This window comes from Bubalus kerabau, chromosome 23 (genome assembly GCF_029407905.1).
Source record: "Bubalus kerabau isolate K-KA32 ecotype Philippines breed swamp buffalo chromosome 23, PCC_UOA_SB_1v2, whole genome shotgun sequence".
Lineage (NCBI taxonomy): Eukaryota > Metazoa > Chordata > Mammalia > Artiodactyla > Bovidae > Bubalus > Bubalus kerabau.
In genome coordinates this window covers 9,005,050-9,028,349 of record NC_073646.1, presented here as the reverse complement: position 1 = coordinate 9,028,349, position 23,300 = coordinate 9,005,050, and positions in this window count along the sequence as shown.

Here is a 23,300-nt window from a genome sequence, read left to right as displayed (position 1 = left end):
GAAGCAGCTCTACCATCAAAGGCTTGTATATCAGAAGCCTACCTTGCAGTTCAAGGACATCTGAGCCAGGGCTGGAGCAGCTTTGCTAAGGAGCATTGCTCTGAGAACTGCTTCTCCTGCACGTCCCCTTGTCATGAGAAGCTGTCAGGTCTCAAAGAGCTGAACCAGGAACTTAATTTAATGCTACAGAAAGCAATGCTGTGTGGGTCTCTCTAGGCTCAACTATAATAGTGTTTGTGCTTTTACCATTAAAGCACCAAAATGCAAACCACTTGACCTCTCAGTGCAGGAAAAGGAACAAGGGCTCGGAGGTCAGGAGATCCTGGATCAAGTTGTGGCTCTGCAACTGACTCCCTGTGTGACCAGGGGCAAATGACTTAACCTCTCTGAGCCTCAGGCTTCTTTGTACATTGAGAGTGATGAATCAGGGTTTTGCAAAGTACCCTGCTGCCTCCAACATCCTGGGTTCCTGTGCCACACACTGAAGGAAATATATATTATGAACTGGCCTGAGCTTCTGTCTGCGATTACAGTTCAGACCTACGTGTTGTGGTTGTTGTTGTTCAGTCACTAAGTCGTGCCCATCTCTCTGTGACCCCATGGACTGCAGAACACCAGGCTTCCCTGTCCTTTACTATCTCCCAGAATTTGCTCAAATTCATGTCCATTGAGTCAGTGATGCTATCTAACCATCTCAGCCTCTGTTGCCCCCTTTTCCTCCTGCCTTCAGTCTTTCACAGCATCAAGGTCTTTTCCAGAGAGTCAGCTCTTTGCATCATGTGACCAAAGTTTTGGAGCTTTGGCTTCAGCATCTGTCCTTCCAATGAATGTTCAGGGTTGATTTTCTTTAGGATTGGCTGATTTGATCTCTTTGCTATCCAAGGGACTCTTAAGAGTCTTCTCCAGCACCACAATTTGAAGGCATCAATTCTTTGGTGCTCAGACTTATTTACGGTCCAGATCGCATGTTCATACATGACTACTGGAAAAACCATAGCTTTGACTATACAGGCCTTTGTTGGCAAAGTGATGCCTGTGCTTTTTAATATGCTGTCTAGGTTGGTCATAGCTTTCCTTCCAAGGAGCAAGTGTCTTTTAATTTCATGGCTGCAGTCACTGTCCACAGTGATTTTGGAGCCCAAGGAAATAAAATCTGTCACTGTTTTCACTTTTTCCCCTTCTATTTGCCATGAAGTGATGGGACCAGATGCCATGATCTTAGTTTTTTCAATGAAGTTTTAAGCCTTTTAATGGAGTTTTAAGGCTTTTCCCTCTCATCTTTCACCCTCATCAAGAGGTTCTTTAGTTCTTCTTCACTTTCTGCCATTAGAGTGGTATCATCTGCTATTATTCATTCATATTATTCATATCAATTCATTCATATTATTCATGCCACTTTTTGAATACCCTACTGCATGCTAATCATTTAGTCACCATGCAAATCTTGGTAGATAGATATAACTTAGGCCCATGAGAAAAATAAAGAAACTGAAGCTCAATTAGTCCCATGTGCCCAAGGGCACATGCTATCCATGTGGTACCTGCAGGTCTAGACCCCAAGATTTTGAAACTCAAAGTCTGTGCTCTTTCCACCACTTCTCCCTGTAATCTCAGATCTTGGTCTGCCAAATGAAAGCTTTAGAGCAGCCTGTCAACATAAAAAATATTCACTACCTAAAAGTAGAGAGTTGTGTTTTATTTGGTGGGAATTTTTAGGACTTTAAGCCCAGAAGACAGCATCTCAAGTGACCCTGAGAGAACTGCTCCAAGGCAGCAAGGGGAGGAGCCAGGTTTTATACAGAAGTGTTGCAACAAAGGGCAGGTAGTCTGCACATCAAAAGATTACTGTTAATTAAAAAAAAAAAAAAAAACAGATAACCCAAGTTAAGGAATTTAGCACTCTTCTATATGTGAGAAGATGTAAGAGAATGGGCTCACTGAAATCATTCCTTTGATAGGCATTTCAGCTCTCTGGGGCCATGATCCTGTGTTTTCACATCCTGAGCTTCCTCGGGGCTCACCATAGGGAGTGGCTGCAGTCTGATGGCTACTAGACAGCAAGTATTCTTCTTCCCCAGTTCCCTTATGGCTCACTGGCTCATGTTGGGTACTTGCAATCTCTGATGACTGTGACATTCCTGTTTACTGATCTGGCAGGAAATATTCCAGGTTTCAAGCTCATATGTTTCATATGCATACAACAGGTCTCCACTGAGCATCTGTTGTGGGCCAGGTGCCACGTGCTACATTCGAGACACAGCAATGGTAGAGCTGAACCAGGATCCTTGGGTTCACAGGTGCTCAATCAATCTGATCAAACCAGTCAATCCTAAAGGAAATCAACCCTGAATTTTCATTGGAAAGACTGATGCTGAAGCTGAAGCTCCAATACTGTGGCCATTTGATGCTAAGAGCTGACTCATTAGAAAAGACCCTGATGCTGGGAAAGATTGAGGGCAGGAGGAGAACGGGGCAACAGAGGATGAGATGGTTGGATGGTATCACCGATTCAATGGACATGAGTTTGAGCAAACTCTGGGAGATGGTGAAGGATAGGGAAGCCTGGTTTGCTGCAGTGCATGGGGTCACAAAGAGTTGGACACAGCTGAGCGAATGGACAGCAATCTATCTCACAAGGGTGTGTAGAACAATGCAGTTCTAATAAGATACAATCGTGGTTTGAATGTGAATGAGATGTTGGCAGATACACTCGGGAGGAATTCATTTCCATTCGCATAAAAGATGATTCTTGGTGGGTGGTGGTAAACGTGTTCCGGGGTGGAGGCAGAGAAAGTTGTGCTCAAGGCACATCCTAGATTTACTGCAAAATGGAAAACAGTACTGACTGTGAAAGTGCTGAAGATCTGAAACTGAAATTGAATCACGAACACAAATCATGTCTGAGTTTCAGAGAAGTTTGAAGTTTGCATAAAATTTATCCAGAAGATGAGACGAGGAAGAAGGGGAGAAATGTGTATGTTTACACATCAGTCCAGAGTACCTGGGTCAGGAAGATCCCCTGGAGGAGGAAATGGCAACTCACTCTAGTATTCTTGCCTGGAGAATCCCATGGACAACTACACTAGCCTGGCGAACTACAGTCCAAAGGGTCGCAAAACAGTTGGACACGACTGAGTGACTGAGCACACACACCAGAAAGTACTTATCTCAAAAGAGTGTAGACCTAGAAGTGAATATTTTGAACACTTATTTTTTTAATATTTTACTCATTTCCAACAAACACTTATTATGTTGGGAAAAGGGAATAAACAAGACTCGACACTAAAGACTCCTGGGAATGGATGGGGATGGGACACGGATGCTGTAATAATAATACAACACTATAATGTTGTAAGGGCTGTGGGCTCCAAAAGAAAGAAGTAATTTGTCTCTGCCTAGATATTTGTTCCTACAAGTTTTCCTGGAAGGAAAGATGTACAAAATGGGTCTCAAGGGTGGACAAAAGAGCGTTAGGACCAAAAGAGAAAGGGTAATCAGACAAAGGGAATCAGAGATGCAAAGATAGGGAAGCATGTTTAGAAATTACGGAGAGGGTCAGGATGGTACTGTGGATGGTGGAAAGATGGGAATAAAACTGGGCGTATCGGCATTAGCAGAAAAGATCGGACATGGACTTGAAGGTCACACTCTAAAATTTAGACATCAGAGTGTCATCAAGATCGTTTATTACACAGAGGATAAAGGCCATTTTTATTCTTAGGACAATCAATCTGTTCACAGTTGGATGAACGGGTGGGGTAGAAAAAGATCAGTGGCAGGAAAATGGACCTTGAAGGCAGAGTTCAGACGAGGTTTGATGAACCAAGGTCTTGGCAGCAGGAATAAAAAAGGGAACTTTGATTTAAGCAACTTTTCTAACATCGAATCCACAGAATTGGGCGAAAGAGGATGAGGACTTAACGGGAACACCTTGTCTGTAAATCCAAGGAGAGCAGGCAGATAAGGAGTACACCAACTGGCAAATTAAGGTTTGTATTTCTACTACCTGAAAACACTATGTTTTGCACACTACCTAAGGCATCATACAGTCATTCAACAAACATTTGCTAAGTGCCTACTATGCACCACGTCTCAAAATTTAAAACAAATCACAATAACCCTCATAACCAAGCACAGCACTAATAAATGTTTGATGTGGGTTATCCCAGTAAACCTTGTGAAGGGGGTACAAACAGGATTCCCATTTTAAAGAGGAGAAAGCTGGTTACTAGTGAAGTAACTTGATAATAAATGTGACAGCCGAGGACTTCCCTGGTGGCCCAGTGGTTAAGACTCCATGATTCCAGTGCAAGGGGCACAGGTTCAATTCCTGGTCAGAGAACTAAGATCCCACATGCAGTATGGCCAAAAAAATACATTCCAAAGACAGAATATTACCAGTAAATATGACAGCCAGGATTCAAACCATGGTTTGTTTCTCCTCAAGGTGCATATCTATAATCGTATTCTATACCATCTTCCAGGGACAGAACCTGACGGGCTACAGTCCATGGGGGTCACAAAGAGTTGGATACAACTGAGTGACTAACACTTTCACTTTTAATACTATTTTCTACCAAAGTAAAAAACCATTTTCTAGAAAGCAAAGCCCACTGCTTAATGCTGATTTACAAGGGCCTGGTAGAGAGAGGGAGCAGGGGAAGGAGAAAGCAAAGAAATAGAGGAGAAAGGAAGAGACCAGCAGGGAGGAGGGAGCATTACAATGTCTTAGCTGGTATTACACTTGAGCATGTGGAAGACAGAAACACAGACACAATACAGCATTTGATCCTCTCCCTCCCCAACACCCATGAGTACAGAGCTTTGCTAAAGATCAGATCAGATCAGATCAGATAAATCGCTCAGTTGTGTCCGACTCTTTGCGACCCCATGAATCGCAGCATGCCAGGCCTCCCTGTGCATCACCAACTCCCGGAGTTCACTCAGACTCACATCCATCAAGTCAGTGATGCCATCCAGCCATCTCATCCTCTGGAGTCCCCTTCTCCTCCTGCCCCCAATCCCTCCCAGCATCAGAGTCTTTTCCAATGAGTCAACTCTTCACATGAGGTGGCCAAAGTACTGGAGTTTCAGCTTTAACATCATTCCTTCCAAAGAAATCCCAGGGCTGATCTCCTTCAGAATGGACTGGTTGGATCTCCTTGCAGTCCAAGGGACTCTCAAGAGTCTTCTCCAACACCACAGTTCAAAAGCATCAATTCTTCGGCGCTCAGCCTTCTTCACAGTCCAACTCTCACATCCATACATGACCACAGGAAAAACTATAGCCTTGACTAGACGAAACTTTGTTGGCAAAGTAATGTCTCTGCTTTTGAATATGCTATCTAGGTTGGACATAACTTTCCTTCCAAGGAGTAAGCGTCTTTTAATTTCATGGCTGCAGTCACCATCTGCAGTGATTTTGGAGCCCAAAAAAATAAAGTCTGACACTGTTTCCACTGTTTCCCCATCTATTTCCCATGAAGTGATGGGACCAGATGCCATGATCTTCGTTTTCTGAATGTTGAGCTTTAAGCCAACTTTTTCACTCTTCTCTTTCACTTTCATCAAGAGGCTTTTGAGTTCCTCTTCACTTTCTGCCATAAGGGTGGTGTCATCTGCATATCTGAGGTTATTGATATTTCTCCCGGCAATCTTGATTCCAGCTTGTGTTTCTTCCAGTCCAGCATTTCTCATGATGTACTCTGCATGTAAGTTAAATAAGCAGGGTGACAATATACAGACTTGATGTACTCCTTTTCCTATTTGGAACCAGTCTGTTGTTCCATGTCCAGTTCTAACTGTTGCTTCCTGACCTGCATACAAATTTCTCAAGAGGGAGATAGCAACCATTAATTGTCCCAGTTCCACGTCAATGTCAGCTGTGGTTTTGTTTCTATTTCCTGGGTAGCTCAAACAGTAAAGAATCTGCCTGCAATGTGGGAGACCTGGGTTTGATCTTGGGGTCAGGAAGATTCCCTGGATAAGGGCATGGCAATCCACTCCAGTATTCTTGCCTGGAGAATCCCATGGACAGAGAAGCCTGGTGGGTTACAGTCCATGGGGTCACAAAGAGTCAGGCACGACTGAGCGGCTTGTAACACGTTTACTTTTCTAATCTGCAGTTAAAATCTTTTGGGATGGGGTGGGGGGACTCTTGCCGTGGGACCTGCCTCCTGGACTAGCCCTCAGGCTGCCTGGGGGCCCTCACAGGTCAAGGGAAAAGGATGACCAACACATGCCCACAGGAAGAGCTGTGTGTCCCACTCGGGGAGCGCCTAGCACACCAGATGCCTGCTTAGTTGGGAGTGCTGGGTCTTTTAAAATAAGGCAAAATAGAACAAGGTGCTAAAAACCTGCCATGGTGCACCAGGTCCTGCTCCTACAAGATCGTTCTCTATCTTGCCCCATTCACCTGGCCAACCCCTTTGGAGACCCCCCAGCCTCTCACCCTAGGTCTCACCTTCCCCAGATACATGCAACTCCTTCCACATTGAAGCTTCTTTGCATACAATCCTGTTCCTCGGGGGCACTCCCCACCATGCCCCGCCCCACAGCCTTTTCACCCCGCCCCCTCGGTTCACCTGTCAGGTCTCAAACCACACATCACCTCCTCCAGGCAGTCTTCCCCACTGCTCAAGCCTGGGTGGGGACTCTCCTTTGAATGCTGGGTTTACCCTCCTCACTATTTCATCATTGTCTAGTTCCTCGTGTGTCTCTCCCACTAGACAGAGATCAGTGACGCTGGGAGCCAATTCTGTTTTGGTAAATGAAGTTTTCTTGGAACACAGCCATGCCCACTCTTGGACATTATTATCTAAGACTGCGTTTGAACTTCCAACAGCAGAAATGAACAGTGGCGGCAGAGATTGTATGGCCAGCAAAGCCTAAAGATTTATTATCTGGCCCCTTGTGGAAAAAGTTTATTGTACCTTGTTCCAGACCGTGGGTTTTTCTAAAAGCAAGACTCCTGTCTGGTTCATTAGTGTATGGCCACCAGCAACTAGTGCCAAGCCTGGAAGACAGAAGAAGCTCAATGAATATTTGACGGATATTGAGTGGGTCTAGGGTCAGGAAGCAACACTTAGAACTGGACTTGGAACAACAGACTGGTTCCAAATAGGAAAAGGAATACTTCAAGGCTGTATATTGTCACCCTGCTTATTTAACTTATATGCAGAGTGCATCATGAGAAACGCTGGGCTGGAGGAAGCACAAGCTGGAATCAAGATTGCCGGGAGAAATATCAATAACCTCAGATATGCAGATGACACCACCCTTATGGCAGAAAGTGAAGAGGAACTCAAAAGCCTCTTGATGAAAGTGAAAGAGAAGAGTGAAAAAGTTGGCTTAAAGCTCAACATTCAGAAAACGAAGATCATGGCATCTGGTCCCATCACTTCATGGGAAATAGATGGGGAAACAGTGGAAACAGTGTCAGACTTTATTTTTTTGGGCTCCAAAATCACTGCAGATGGTGACTGCAGCCATGAAATTAAAAGACGCTTACTCCTTGGAAGGAAAGTTATGACCAACCTAGATAGCATATTCAGAAGCAGAGACATTACTTTGCCAACAAAGTTTCGTCTAGTCAAGGCTATAGTTTTTCCTGTGGCCATGTATGGATGCGAGAGTTGGTCTGTGAAGAAAGCTGAGCAATGAAGAATTGATGCTTTTGAACTGTGGTGTTGGAGAAGACTCTTGAGAGTCCCTTGGACTGCACAGAGATCCAACCAATCAATCCTCAAGGAAGTCAGTCTGAATATTCATTGGAAGGACTGATGCTGAAGCTGAAACTCCAGTACTTTGGCCACCTCATGCAAAGAGTTGACTCATTGGAAAAGACCCTGATGCTGGGAGGGATTGGGGGCAGGAGAAGAAGGGACGACAGAGGATGAGATGGCTGGATGGCATCACCGACTCAATGCACATGAGTTTGGGTGAACTCCGGGAGTTGGTGATGGACAGGGAGGCCTGGCGTGCTGTGATTCATGGGGTTGCAAAGAGTCGGACACGACTGAGCAACTGAACTGAACTGAACTGAACTGAGGGCTTCCCTGATGGCTCAGCTGGTAAAGAATCTGCCTCCAATGCTGGAGAGCTGGGTTTGATCCCTGGGTTGGGAAGATCCCCTGGAGGAGGGCATGGTAACATTCTTTCCTGGAGAATCCCATGGACAGAGGAGCCTGGTGGGCTGCAGCCCACAGGGTCACAAAGAGTCAGACACTGCTGAAGCAACTGAGCCCACACCTACTTAGAGTGGATCTAAGTGCAGAGCTCTGTGACCATGTGACAAGGCTGGCAGAAGACACACAGCAGCAAGGCGGTACCAAACGCTAAGACACAGTCTGTTGTCTGAAGCAAAATCAGCTCAGAAACACACACACGCCGTTCCCACCTCCACGCAAAATGAATAGAGGGTAGCTGGCACGTTGGGTTCTCACTTGTAAGAGATACACACAGAGAGGTTTAATGAAGGTAACTTCCTGCTATGCACGTCTATCATTTTTCCTTGAGTGGCTTTTTTTCCCCTCCAATGTTTTGAACAAGAACAATCAGTTGTTGAATTAAACCTGAATCTCATCAGCCTAGAAATTTGAATTGAATAATTCAGACTTTCTTGAGACTTGGAAGGTAGGGGGAAGGAAGTAGAGCTTATATTATCTCTAGAGGATAAGCATGACCTCAGCTCCTCAAATCAACAGCATCCCAAGAAATAAACCCTCACCCCACCTGTCCAGCCAAAAAACCAAAGCTCCTCTTTCAGGAACTAACACCTGCTTGAAGTCTTCTCTGTTTCACCTCTCTAAGCAGTATCTCCCTCTTCCAAACTATAATGACACTTTGCTCCTCCCTGTATTAACACTCACTTTTCAGACTCACCCGCAGTTCTGTTGACAGCATTGGGATTATGAACTCCCTGAAGAGTTCATGCTCCTCTACATTCCCGGGCATGGAGTAGGTGCCTCACAAATATTTATGGAATGGCTGAAAGAAGAAATGAATAAGGCAAAGGGGGAAAGAGGAGGTGGTTGAGCCAAACAAGTGAATGCATGAATGGGTGGACCAGTGGGTAGGTGAATGCATGAGTACAGAAATGGATAGGTAGATGGATGGAAGGATGGATGAATGTGGATGGATGGATGGATAGGTGAATGGACTGATGGATGGATGGATGGATGGATAGGTAGATGGATGGATGGAAGGATGGGTGGATAGGTGGATGGATGGATGGAAGGATGGAGAGGTGGATGGATGGATGGATGGATAGGTACATGGATGGATGGATGGACAGATTGGATTGGATTGGGCTGGGTTGTGTTGAAGTGACCAGATTGAAGTTATGAAGGGAGTGAGTAAGACCCTCAGAACTCTCAACAGCTAGCATCCTACAGAGGACTGTTCCCACATCCCCCCACACCCACACCTCAGCTCCAGGTTTAAAGGCTCCAAGCCCTAGAATGTTCCTTCCCAGCCCTCTCACTGCATCTCGCCATCATTTCCTCAATTCTCTTCTCTAGAGGCTGCCCCAGCTCTCCCTGACTCACTAACTCAGCTTTGATCAAGGATCCAAGAGGGGATGTGAGCAAATGACTAGCTTCCAGCCCCCCAGGAAGACTGGGGGAGGCCACCTGCTCACCCATACTGGGTCTAATTAGAGAAGCCACTTTTCTCCATGAATTACAGAGCTTGGTTCTCCTCCCCTGGAGCAAAACAATGGCACCATGATGGAAAGTGACCTCTCTCAGGGGCACAGCTGTAGGTTCTACATCTGAACCACCTGTTTCTCTAGTCAGCTATCAGTTCCAGACTCAACTGACCCAAAGGTGGAGTTGCCCTGAAAACCCAAGACTCTGGGGAATACAAATTGAAAACCCTTGCTCTGACAAGAAAGCACCATTTGGAAGACGGGAAAACAGAGGATCAGAGAGGAAAAGTGACTGCCCCACAGTCACCCCATGAAACACTGGGGTCTGGGAGCCAGAGCTCAGACCTCTTCCTTCGCAATCCAATACACTTTGCCACTACATCACTTCAACCTATCAAATTTTGCATGATTTCCTTGGACATCCCTGGATGAAACTCAACACCATGTCCAAGGGAGGTGCCCTATTTCAAGCTCATTTAGCATTCAGCATCAGTTGGAGCTGATTAGAGTTCTGATTAGAATACTGAAATCATTTTTACTTCCAAGCTTTAGTAATTTAGTATCAGGTGGGTATTAGTCAATAGGGACTTAAAAGAAATTGTAAGCAAATCATAACAGAAGGAAAGTTCACACACACACACACACACACACACACACACACAATCTTTCTTACATTAGCTTTAATTAGGTTGACCCAGATTGATCTGGAAAATTTTCCAGACTCAGGATGAATTTCCCTTTTATGATCGTGAAAATCATGAAGTTTTTCAGAGAATGGGACTCCAGAGATAAATCGGCAGGTGAGGCAGCTTCGGGCTCCTCCAGTGACAGCAGGGAGATAAAGCCCTTGATTAAAGGCAGACACAACAGCCAAAGCCAGACTCTTGAGTCACACAAACATGCCATCGGGATCCCATTTCTGTCCATCTCTTGCTGTGTTACTTTGGCTGACTCACTTTCTCTGAGTCTCCACTTCCAACTCTGTCCACAAGCCCCATTGCACAGTTTATTCTTTACTAAGTAGCCAAGATTTTTCCAAAACATAAATCAATCGGATTAAAAGCCTTCAACAAAATCCCATTTAACTTGGAACAAAACCAAGACTCCACAATGCATCCAACCTGATTTTGCATCATACGGTTGTATGTTACATGGCTACATGCAACAAAAACTTTGGTATGTTCACATAACCAAACAGGGGCATATTTTTCTCACAGGACAAGAAGTCCAAGAGTGGTCCATAGAAAGTCCAAAATCGCCTTGGAAATCCAGTCTCCTTATACCTTCCTGCTCAACCACCCTCAGAAAATAGGAAGCCTCTTGGCTTTGCGTCCAAGTTACAGGAAGGAAGAAGGAAAGAAACAAAGGGCAAAAGGCACATGCCAGTTTTATCAGGAAAGTGATGACCACTCTTTAGATTGTGACTTGCAAGTCATTGGCCAGAACTATGTCACATCACAATGGTAGCCTTCAGGGAGCCTGGGAAAACAAGCCTTATTAGACGTGCCTTTGCCTTCTGAACAAAATCAGAGTTTTATTGATAAGGAAGAAAGCGGGTACTAAATACTGGGCAGGCAACCAGCAACACCTGCCAAATGGCGCGCATTCTTACAACATGCCTATGGTAGGCAGAATTCTACGCCAGCTCCTTGATGCTCACAGCCTATGCAATCACCCCCTTTTGAGGATGAGTGGGACTCGCCTTGGCCAATAATATAGAGCAACAGTGAAGAGATTTTTGCAGGTGTGATTAAGGTCCCAAATCAGTTGACTCTGACGTCCTCTAAAGGGAGAGCACCTGGGTGGGCCTGGATTAATCAGTTGAAAGCCCTTAAAAGGACTGGGATCTCCCTGAGCTGAGATGTCCTACTTGCTGGCTTGATGATACACATAGTTGTTTGCTCTACTCTAGAGTAGAGCAAATGACTGCAGAAGGACTCTAAGAACTTCAGATTCTGGGACCCAAGAGTCAACTCCAGCCAACAGCCAGTGGAAAACCAGGGTCCTCAGCCACACTTCCTTAAGGAAATAGATGCCGCCAACAGGCTGAATGAGGCTGAAAGCAGATCCTTCCCCCGTTGAGCCTTGAGATGCAAATGCCCTCTAGGGACTTCCCTGGTGCTCCAGGGAGGTTACGACTTTGCCTTTCGATGAAGGGGGTGCAAGTTCGATCCCTGCTTGGGGAGCTAAGATCCTATGCACCTCGAGGCCAAAAAACAAAACATAAAACAGAAGCAATATTGTAACGAATTCAATAAAGACTTTTAAAATGGTCCACATTAAACAATTCTTTAAAAGATGCCATCTGACTGTAGGCTGGTGAGATCCTGAGCAGGGGATCCGGCTAAGCTGCAATGAAATGTGTGACCCTCGGTCCTCTACCAGATAATAAGTGGATGCTGCTTTAAAATGCCCAGACTGTGGCAATTTGTTACCAAGTAAGAGATAATTGCGATGGCACCCCACTCCAGTACTCTTGCCTGGAGAATCCCATGGACGGAAGAGCCTGGTAGGCTGCAGTCCATGGTGTCACTAGGAGTCGGACATGACTGAGTGACTTCACTTTCCCTTTTCACTTTCATGCATTGGAGAAGGAAATGGCAACCCACTCCAGTGTTCTTGCCTGGAGAATCCCAGGGACGGGGGAGCCTGGTGGGCTGCCGTCTATGGGGTCGCACAGAGTCAGACATGACTGAAGCGACTTCGCAGCAGCAAGAGATAATTAGGGGTTCCCCTAGTGGTTCAATGGTTAATGAAACCAACTCTAATGAAGGAGATGTGGGTTTGATCCCTGGGTCAGGAAGATCCCCTGGAGAAGGAAATGGCAGCCCACTCCAGTATTCTTGCCTAGAGAATTCCATAGACAGAGGAGCCACTGGGGCTCCAGTCAATAGGATTGTAAAAAGTCAGACATGACTTAGCAACTAAACAACAAGAGATAACTAATGTGGCACTGAACACCAGGGCCTGCTTCTGCTGCCTGGACATGAGTACTCCTCCTCACCTCAGGGCTTCCACCTTCACCTCCCCATCTGACCTTCACTGCCCTGTCTGCCAGGACCACCCTTTCCTCACTCTATGCAAAGACAAGCACCTCCTCCTGCAAGTTCCAGCTCAAAACCCCACATTCGAGATGCCTCTCTTTATCATTCTATCTAACTCTCTCTCACTGCCTCACTCTGCCCCACTGACCCTTGTTGCTATTGTCATTTAGTCATTAAGTCATGTCCAACTGTTTGCAATCCCATGGACCCGCCAGGCTCCTCTCTCCATGGGATTCTCCAGTCAAGAATACTGGAGTGGGTAGCCATGTCCTCCTCCAAGGGATCTTCCCAATGCAGAGATTGGACCCATGTCTTCTATATTGGCAGGTGGGTTCTTTACCACCAAGCCACCAGAGAAGCCCTCACTAACCCTACAACCACCTAACATTATTTATTTATTTGACTCCTTAAAACTGTTGTCTCCTCCACTAGAATGTCAACTCCAGGAAAGAAGGGAGTTTGCCTCTATGGTGTGTAGAACAAGTTCCAGGCATATGGGAAACTCAGATGACAAAAACCATCCTCTCTCCATCCCCAGAGTCCTGATGAAGTTCTGAGGCTGCTAGAAAGCAAGATTCCCCAACCCACCTCAGCACAACACACTTGTGACTGTTCTGTGAACATAGCCGAGGGTACTCCTGGCCTTCTGTCCTCCCACAGCCTTCCCTGGCTTCCACGTGTCCAGCTGGACGGTCATCCAGAGCCTCCGTCCCTCAGCAGACCCACCTCCCTCACTCACACACTCATCTTGTTCTAGCCAGAATTCAACTGTAAGTCACTGTCTCACAAGAGCTGGCAGGGGGCTTCCCTGGTAGACCCGTGGTTGGAAGTCCATCTGCCAATGCAGGGCACATGGGTTGGATCCCTGGTCCAGGAAGATTCCACTTGCCGTGGGGCAACCAAGCCCATGGGCTGCAAGCACTGACTTCACACACTGCAATTAATGAAGCCCACACTCCCTAGAGCCTGTGCTCTGCAACAAGAGAAGTCAATGCAATGAGAAGCCCACGCACCACAGCTAGAGAGTATCTTCTGCTTGCTGCAACTAGAGGAAGCCTGAGTGCAGCAACAAAGCCCAGCACAGCCAAAAATAAATAAATAAATATTAAAAAAAAAAAAAGCTAGCAGGGAATTTTTGGCTAAGGTCCAATATATAGAAGATATCCTAGAAATGTAAATACAGCTTCCTTGTCCACAGATGTCATCTGTGTCCTCACAGGGCAGAAAGGGTGAGGAGGCTCTGTGGGGGAGTCTCTGTCATAAAGGCACTAATCTTGGTCATGGAGGCTCCACCCTCATGACCCAATCCCCTCACAAAGTGCCCCACCTCCTAACACCCTCCCAGTGGTTTTAAAGTAAGAATTTTGTGGGAACACATTCAGTCTATAGTGACACAACTCTATCTCAAGAACAAAGGCAAAATAAGGGCATTTTCCAGAAGAACAAAAGCTCAAAGCTTTAACCACCAGTAGCCCAACTAAAAGAACTTCTAAAGGATGTAGTTGAGGAAGACAGGAAGATCTGAGATGCAAAAAGAAATGACAGAGTGGGGTAGGAGGTAACATGAGTCAATTTGGAAAGTAATCATTTTCATGAAGTGAAATAACTACCTAATGAGGAGGTTTAATGGAAAGACCCAAATCCTGGGCTGCAAGAGCATGTTATCAGGGAGACGACTCCACCAGCTATAAGTTCAGGTGGGGCAGGGAGGTGGCAACAGTCACGCTTTTGTGCACAGTAAATTTCAAAGTTAACTGCTTAAAGGGTAAAAATAGAGGCTAGAACTTTCATCCCAGGAGGGAGATAAAAAGTAATATGAAAAAAAATCTTAGTTTATACAGGCCAGAAAAGAAAAAAAATTATAAATATTGGGTTGACCAAAACATTCATTCAGGTTTTTCTTAGCAACTTACAGAAAAACCCAAACAAACATTTTGGCCAACCCAATATTATAATTAAATTATTATAATATTATATATTATATAAGTTATATGTTATAATATGTATCATTGTGCTATGTAATAATTATAATTAGTAATTAAAGTATATAGTATATTTTATGTATAAATACATTTTATATAAAATTATATACACATATGGGGCTTCCCTGGTGGCTCAGAGGTTAAAGCGTCTGCCTGGAATGCGGGAGACCCGGGTTCAATCCCTGGGTCGGGAAGATCCCCTGGAGAAGGAAATGCAACCCACTCCAGTACTCTTGCCTGGAGAATCCCATGCAGGGAGGAGCCTAGTAGGCTCCATGGGGTCGCAAAGAGTCAAGAAGCTAAAATGACAGAAACAAGTCCAAATATATTAATATTCACAATGAATGTGAATGGAATAACCATCCCAATTAAAGAGATTCTCAGACTGGGAAAAAAATCCAGCTATCTGCTATTTACCGCCCCCCCCCCCAAAAAAAAGCTAAAACATAGAAAGACTGAAAATAAAGGCATGGACAGCAAAGATTCATCAGGCAGATACTAGAAAAATAATGGTGGAGTGGCCATATCATTTAGTTCCAGACAAAATGACCTTTATGTTAAAAAAAAGAGCAATTAGGGATGGAGAGGGTGACCCAGCATGGTAAAACCTTAGATTCACCAGGATGGCACAATGCTGAGCACAGACAGTTCATCAAATAGCTTGGCGAGAGGCCATGCAGTGTTTCCTCCACCTTTGCTGGCTGCAGGAAGAAATGACTGTGGGTGTCCAGGGCAGCCTGTGAATGCGTGTGCCCAATCTGCGCAAAGGGTCCAAGGAAAGACAAGCCTTCCTCATCTCCAGGTTATGAGTCACTCCTCTTCCTGAGAGACAGCTCAGAGTCAAAGCTGCTTCCCCGCTAGCTTGAGACTCAGGTGTGTTAAGAGGAGTCCTCACTTTACGGGCTAGGGCAGAAACACACGGAATAAAAGAGCCGTTCCCATTGGAAAGGCAGAAATCCTGACTTCAAGGAACCCAATATTTCTCTAATTTTTCTTCTCTTAACACCTTCAGATCTACAGAATTTGGGCAAACAGCAACCTGAGTCAATCCTTTCATTTCAAAGATGGGGAGACAGAAAACCCAGAGGCGACGTGGTTTGCCCTAAGTCTACACAACTCATCCGTGCATCTCATCGTTAATATTCACACAGGGACCCAAGAGAGATTTTGAAAACAAATGAATCTAAATGTTAAAACGGCAAATTCCTCCTGAATCAAGAAAAAAAAGCCTCGATCAAACAGCCCTGATAAATTAAAAAACTCACTCCGGTAAGTCAGCTTTGCCTCTGTAAAGGGCCGGCAAACAAGAAAGCTGGAGGTAGCCGTGCCCGGCATTGAAATGGCAGATAGCTGCTGACGCCGGTACTTCATCACGGAATTGAAAGCATTACATATGGGAAGAGCAAAAATCTAATTCCAGCTCATTTCAATGAGAATTGATCTAAGAGTTCATTACACAAGGTAATTTTTACGAACACAACTTTGAACGTGTCTTCAAATGAGATTAAGAATCTCTCCTGAGAGCTAAGACCCCTAAGGGAAATTTGCATACAGATAACGAGACACTAAGTTGCAGATTCCATCTGTGTTCACTTGAACAGGTTTGGTCGTTTTTTTGTTTGTTTCTCTGTTGTTGTTGTTTTTAATGTTGTTTAATGTTGCAGATGAAGGAGAGGGGGCTGGGGAAATAGTGTGTGCTCTGTGTGCTCAGCCGTGTCCGACTCTTTGGGATCCCGTGGTCTGTAGCCCGCCAGGCTCCTCTGTCCATGGATTCTCCAGACAAGAATACTGGAGTGGGTTGCTATTTCCTGCTCCAGGGGATCTTCGCCACCCAGGGATGGAACCTTCACCTCTTGCGTCTACTGCATTGGCAACTGGACTCTTAACCACTAGCACCACCTGGGAAGCCCTGGGAAAATCGTCTGGTGTTATTTTAAAAAGGGATCTCAAATCTAAGTTCATTTGTCTCTAAGAGCTGTGTGGCTTTTGTCATGTAACTCCACTTCTCTGAGTCTGGACTTCTTCTTTGATGAAGAAGCTCTCTATATCTCATTTGATAATTTAATAAGCAAATGAATGTAAAGCACTTAGCACAGTTTAAAGTTCTTGATGAAAGGTAGCTTTTAAAAGAGCTTTCCAAATCAGAATTTACTCTTCTGTGAAGTAAAGATAATAATACCTACATGGCCAGGTATGATTAAAAGAGTGAATATGTGTGGAGAAAAGGGATCCCTCCTACACTGCTGGTGGGAATGTAAGTTGGTGAAGCCACTATAGAAAACAGTATGGAGAGTCCTCCGAAAACTAAAACTAGAATTACCATATGATCCAGCAATCCCACTCCTGGGAGTATACTGAGACAAAACTCTAATTCAAAAATACACATGCACCCCTATGTTCATAGCAGCACTGTTCACAAGAGCCCAAACATGGAAGCAACCTAAATGTCCAGCAACAGATGAACGAATCAAAAAGATGTGGGACATATATGCAACGGAATACTACTCTGCCATAAAAAAGAACAAAACAATGCCATCTGCAGCGACACGGATGCAACCAGAGATTATCATACTCAGTGAAGGAAGTCAGGAAGACAAACACCATATGATATCACTTGTACGTGGAATCTAAAATATGACATCAATGAGTGTTTATGCAACAGAAACAGAGTGACAGACCCAGAAACAGACTCGTGGTTGCCAAGGGGGAGCAGGGCGGGGAGAGGCATGGAGTGAGAGCTTGGGATCAGAAGATGCAAACTATTTTATATACAATAGGATAGATAAGCAGCAAGGTCCTGCTGTAGAGCACAGGGGACCATATTCAATCTCCTGTGATGAACCATAATGGAAAGAAGACCCAAAAAAGAATGTCTATGTGAGTATAACTGGGGCTTCCCTGATAGCTCAGTTGGTAAAGAATCTGCCTGCAATGCAGGAGACCCTGGTTTGATTGCTGGGTTGGGAAGATCTGCTGGAGAAGGGAAAAGCTACCCACTCCAGTATTCTGCCCTGGAGAACTCCAAGGACTGTATGGTCCATGGGCTGGCAGAGAGTCAGACACAACTGAGCAACTTTCACTTCCATGAGTATAACTGAGTCACTTTAATGTAGAGCAGAGATTGGCACAACACTGTAAATTGACTACATATCAATTAAAAAAAAAAAAACAAAAAGACAAGAGTGAATGTGTGTGGAATGCAATTACTGTTCGACCCAACCCCCAGCCCTTTGGGTGGGCTTGAGTGAAGGCCTCCAAAATCCAGACACCAACTGGTGTCAAAGTGGCATCAGTAGTGGGGTTCAGATACCTGGACCCAGAGACACATGATTCCTCAAGCAAAGGAAACGATCCTTCCATCCCTCTTTAAAGTGGCTTCCTGGACTCAAAGAAGAGATCTCTTGCCAAATTCAGAAGTTCTCAACCTTAGCTCTTCCTTAGGATCTTCAGGAGTGGGATGGGCTGTTTTTAAAAAACCCCAATACCCACGTTGCCACCAAAACCAATTAAAATGGAATCCCTGGGCAGGGGACCCAGACATCAGTATCTTTATAAACACTCAGGTGATTCCAGGGAGCGGACAAGGGTGCAAACCACCAGCCCTCATGGGAGAGGAGATGGCACTAGGGGTGCTAGTCATGTGGATGCGTTTCTCCTACACTTTGGCCCCAAAACTTCCACTGGCAGCTTGAAGGGTAACATGATCAACAGACAAAAAAGAGCTGGAGATGTTTTCCCACTTTCCAATAACAAGGTCACGGGGATTTCTGGAGGACGGGACTTTCTGGTTAGCAGAGAAGTTCAGAAAATTCTCTTTAGAAACTTACCCTGGTGTTCCAGTGGTTACCAATCCACCTTGCAATGCAGGGGACACAGGTTCGATCCCTGGCCCTGGAACTAAGATCCCACATGCCAAGGGGCAACTAAGCCCAAGCACTGCAACTACTGAAGCCCAAGTGCCCAAGGGCCCGTGCTCCACAGCAAGAGAAGCCACCGCAAGGACAAGCCCGTGCACCGCAGCTGGAGAGTAGTCGCCTCTCAGTGAAGCTAGAGAGAGCCCACTTGCAGCAACAAAGACCCAGCGCAGCTAAAAAATAAATCTTTTTAAAAATCTTTAAAAAACAACAAATACGCACCTGGAATGACTGGACCCTACCTCATCCCCTACATCAGTTCGTTTGGTCCAGGGTTAGGCCCAGATATGAGCATTTTAAAAATCCCCCAAATGATTCCAAGGCAAAGAGAGAGGTGAGCACCAATCCTTGCGACTCAAAGTGCAGTCCATGGTCCAGCAGTATTGGCCTTATCCAGAAATGCATGGTCTCAGGCTCTACCCCAGACCTACAGAGTCAGTAGTCTAACATTCTAACAATGTTAACATTCTAACAATTCTAGCATTCTAATCACTGGGTGATTCCTCTGCACAGAAAAGTTTGAGAAGCACAGATACATATAGTATTGGCCCAAAATGGGATTCCAGAAGTAGCTGGAAGCATGGGGGAGATGGAGTCTAGTCCCCAGAGTGAAAATCAGAAACAGACCAGAGAGAGAGAAACCCTTCACTCATTCACATGAGCTGTGATTGTAACAGGGAAGTACAAAATCTGACTCCTTGGTGGATCTGTTCCTTTTCTGTTCTCCTTTGCTTTTGTAACTATAATCACAGAAAGGATGCCATCTACAGCCACAAGCATACATTATAGCCTGCTTGGGGGAACCCTGCCCCTCTGCCTGAAAGTTTAAGTGTCTTTGTTCAGCTCACAGGAAGACATTCTGACCCTGCCCACCTGTGAATGACTGCCGGAAGAAGAAATGAACACATCCCCTCCCTGAGGCTGGCCAAACCAGGAGATACTCTGCAAGACTTATGGCCTTTTTACTCTACTTCCTCACCTCCTTTCCTTCTCTGTTCTATAAAAGAAACTGGCACCCAGACTCCGATGGGATGGTGCTCTAGGACTCTTCCTGCCATCATCTACTCAGACGTCCAGCTTTCGATGCCTGGCCGGACCTGCCATGCGGCAAGCAGACCAAGCTTGGACTCAGTAACATTATGGACTGTGCGGTGTGCCCGGCAGGTACTGAGTGCTCAGGGCAGGTACCTGGCTTCAGGCTGTCAAGACACCAAAATAATCAAATGAGAAGCCTGGAGATGTCACTTTAAAGCTCTAAGATGCTTCTGAGGACAGCCTGGGCCAGCCACACGTGAGTTCTCTGAGACAAAAAAACTTCATCCCTGCAGCTGACAAGCCAGGCACAGGCCAGATCCTCTGGAAACTTTTACTGAAGGAATGCCAGACACTCCTGCTTTGGAACATGGTCACCACAGGCAGAAACGGGCTAGGGCCCAGGAGCTGGAAGAGGTTGGGGTGTGTGTGTGAGGGACGTGCAGGCTGTGGTGCCCTTGGGCTGGATATAGCACAGAGGTTGAGAAACTTTTTCGGAAAAGGGCCAGATGGTAAATATTTCAAGCTTTCCGGGCTGTGCTAGGTCTGTTGCAACTACTCGATCCTGCCCTTGTGAAAACACAAAAGCACCATGGACGATCGGTAAACAAATGAACAACCAAACTTGGTCCACAACAACGGGTTGAGGGTGGATTCAACCCCCTCCGGGCTGTGGTATGCCAGCCCCCAATCTGAGTGAGGACCAGGAGGAAAAAGCTGAGATGCAGCCACAAAGGTGGATCAGAGACTGGGAAGAGGTCACAGGAGGCCTTGGCCTCCCGGCAAAGGAAGGAAGATCTTGACTCAGCAGTGAGGAGCTGGGGTGGGACTTTGGACCATAGAGTAAAACCATCGGAGGCCGGCAACTCGGCAGAGGTGTGTGAGATGAGATCAGGAACTGTGGAGAGGGCGGATGGTGGGGGACAAGGGCACTGGGGATGGTCCCCAAGAGAGCTGAATGACAGAGAACCAGAGTGAGCGACTGCAGAGGAAGCCTGGCAGGGGTGGATGCTCTGATGACAATCCACAGGGCTGAAGGTAGGGAGGGTGATGGGGGAGTCACTGAGTCTGTTTCCGGTCGCTGGGGAGGATGCTGTGGCCTGACACAGGAGAGCCGGCGTGATCTGTGGGCGGGCAGGGAACTGGACCTGGGAGCCCAGGTGAGCGTGTGGTACACAGCCCAGACCCACTGCAGCTGGTCACTCCCGCCAACCTGAGCACACAGGCAGCTGGAGAAGACATTCAAGAAAAGGTTAGACTTGCTGGGCCTGCCTGAGGGCTGGCAGGCTGAAAGCCAAATCTGTGAGATGGTGCTCACCCAGGGCTGGGGGTAAACTTAGCTCCCCGGGGGGTGAACCCCAGCACCTCAAGGGTGAACCCAGCTCCCCAGGAGTGAATCCCAGCTCCCCGAGAGTAAATCCCAGCCCAGCTCCCCAGGGGTGAACCCCAGCACCTGGAGGGTGAGCCCCAGTTTCCCTGGGGTGAATCCCAGCTCCCTAGGGGTGAACCCCAGCACCTGGAGGGTGAGCCCCAGTTTCCCTGGGGTGAATCCCAGCTCCCCAGGGGTGAACCCCAGCACCTCAAGGGTGAGCCCCAGCTTCCTGGGGTGAACCTCATATCCCTGGGGGTGAACCCCAGCTCCCTGGGATAAGAAGGTATCTCAGAGCCACATCCTCTGACTTCGAAGTGGCCCAAAAGCCCTGGGGATGCTGTGAAGGAAGATAGCTGTTTGGTGGTTCAGAGCAGGGCAGAGACACCGTGTTTCTAACAAGCACCCGTGTTGCCCATGCTGCACACCCAGGACCAAGCTCTGAGAAGCAAGGCCTCAGAACTCATTCCCACCTCCCCCAGCCAACCTTGTCTCCCAAGCAAAGTGCCGTGAGGCCCTTTAAGTCGCTATTTGTTGGGTGGCTAATCATATGCCAGACGCCGGTGATACTGAGAAAAGAGCAAAAGCAGCAAAGATGGGAGTCCTTGTGCTGAGAAATTCTCATCTGTGACTCATCCATTCCTCGCTTTGGGCCAGGAGGGGTTTCCACTAGTGGCCCGTCCCCCATATGATTTAATGACGTGAATACAAGGGCCAAACTCTGGAGCCAAAACTCCATCCCATCAGCTCAGAAGGGGAAGCAAGCGGTCCCTCAAGGCTGGACCATGAGTCCCAGGCTAGTGCACTCCCCAGATCGAGGCCAAACCTACCCTGGAAAATTCTAAACTAAAGCAAGTTTTCCCATTACGACGCTGGACGCAAGGCATAAGGAATGCCAAATCCAGTCGGCTGGGGGCTGGGGCACCTGCGCTTAGACGATTCTGAGAAGAGATACCTCCGCAAAGCTCCTGCAATACAAATAAATCCCCCCAAATAAAAGGGAGATAATTTAGTGGAGAATTTGTTGACTGGTGCGTATTTTACGGGCATCCTTTTCAGAAGCGGCTCTTTGTTACGGTCCCGGGGGGCGCGGTCCCGGCAGCGCGCTGCCATGCTGCCACCTAGTGGTGATAGGGAGAACTGCTGCGGAAGTCGAAGCGTCCAAACCCCCGAAGCGACTTAGGGAGGCTGCATCCTGTTAACACCAGTCGGGGCGGTGGCTGTTTTTAGCTGGGTCTCTCCTTCTGTGCCACTTTCATCATGGAAACTGGCTCTCTAGACCCAAAAAAAGCTGCGACGTGCTCTGCAAAAGCTGTTCGAGAGCCAATTTTAGCTACATTTCTTGGAATTTGGACTCCCGAGAGGGAGGAGGGACGTGTGGTTCCCAGGAAGTTGGGCATCTTTTTAGAACCTAGTACCTGGAGGCCGGTTCTGGCCATGAAAGCTGCGAGATCACAGTTCCCCTTGGGTTTCAGCTTCTGCAAAGGGATATAAATTTGAGGGTTGGGGGATGGTTAGCAGCAGCAACCGCTGAGTCCTCGGAGCTTTACCATTAAGAGCTTTCTTCATTTGGACCATCTAACTGATGCCTCGAAATAACCCTAAGCAGAAGAGAATGGAACCCATTTTACAGATGAGGAAATTGAGGCTTGGAAAAGTCAAGTGACTTGGCCAAGATCATATAGCCAGTAACTAGCTAAGCCTTGATTTGAATTCTAGAGTCTGTCTGTTGACCTAGAAGTCAGACAAAACAATCAGTCAAGAGTTGAAAGTCCTGGGCTGGTCCCCACTCTGCTGCCAACTCATTTGACACTTGAGAACTGGAAAAGCGTATCAGTTTCCCTTTGTGGTCTACCCCAGCACCACAGAGAAGGCGTTTGAGGCTGTCTGTGATTGATTAGTGATGCCTGGCTCGGGTAGGGGACCAAAGATTAAAGCACACTTAGCCAAGGGTTAGGCAATAGTGAACCATTACAGATTTCTGAGCAAGGAGTGTTTTCATGAGACGTCTCAGGCCACGGTGTGCAGAGTGGAGATGAGAGAGAGCAGAGAACCTGGAATTCTACGAGACAGCATTTTCTTCCAGATACAGAACTGGACAAAAGACAACCTACTGAGCCAAACTTCATAAAATATTTTTATGGTGTCCTCCACTTCCTAAATGGTTGTTTTAACTCTAAAAAAAAAAAAAATCTCATTCACGAGTTCTAAGGAACTCTATCAACCCTTTCTCCCCCCACCCCAAATATTCCTCATAATCTTGTTCTCATATGACTGGCTCATTAGAACAATTGGGGGTAGCACGTAGAC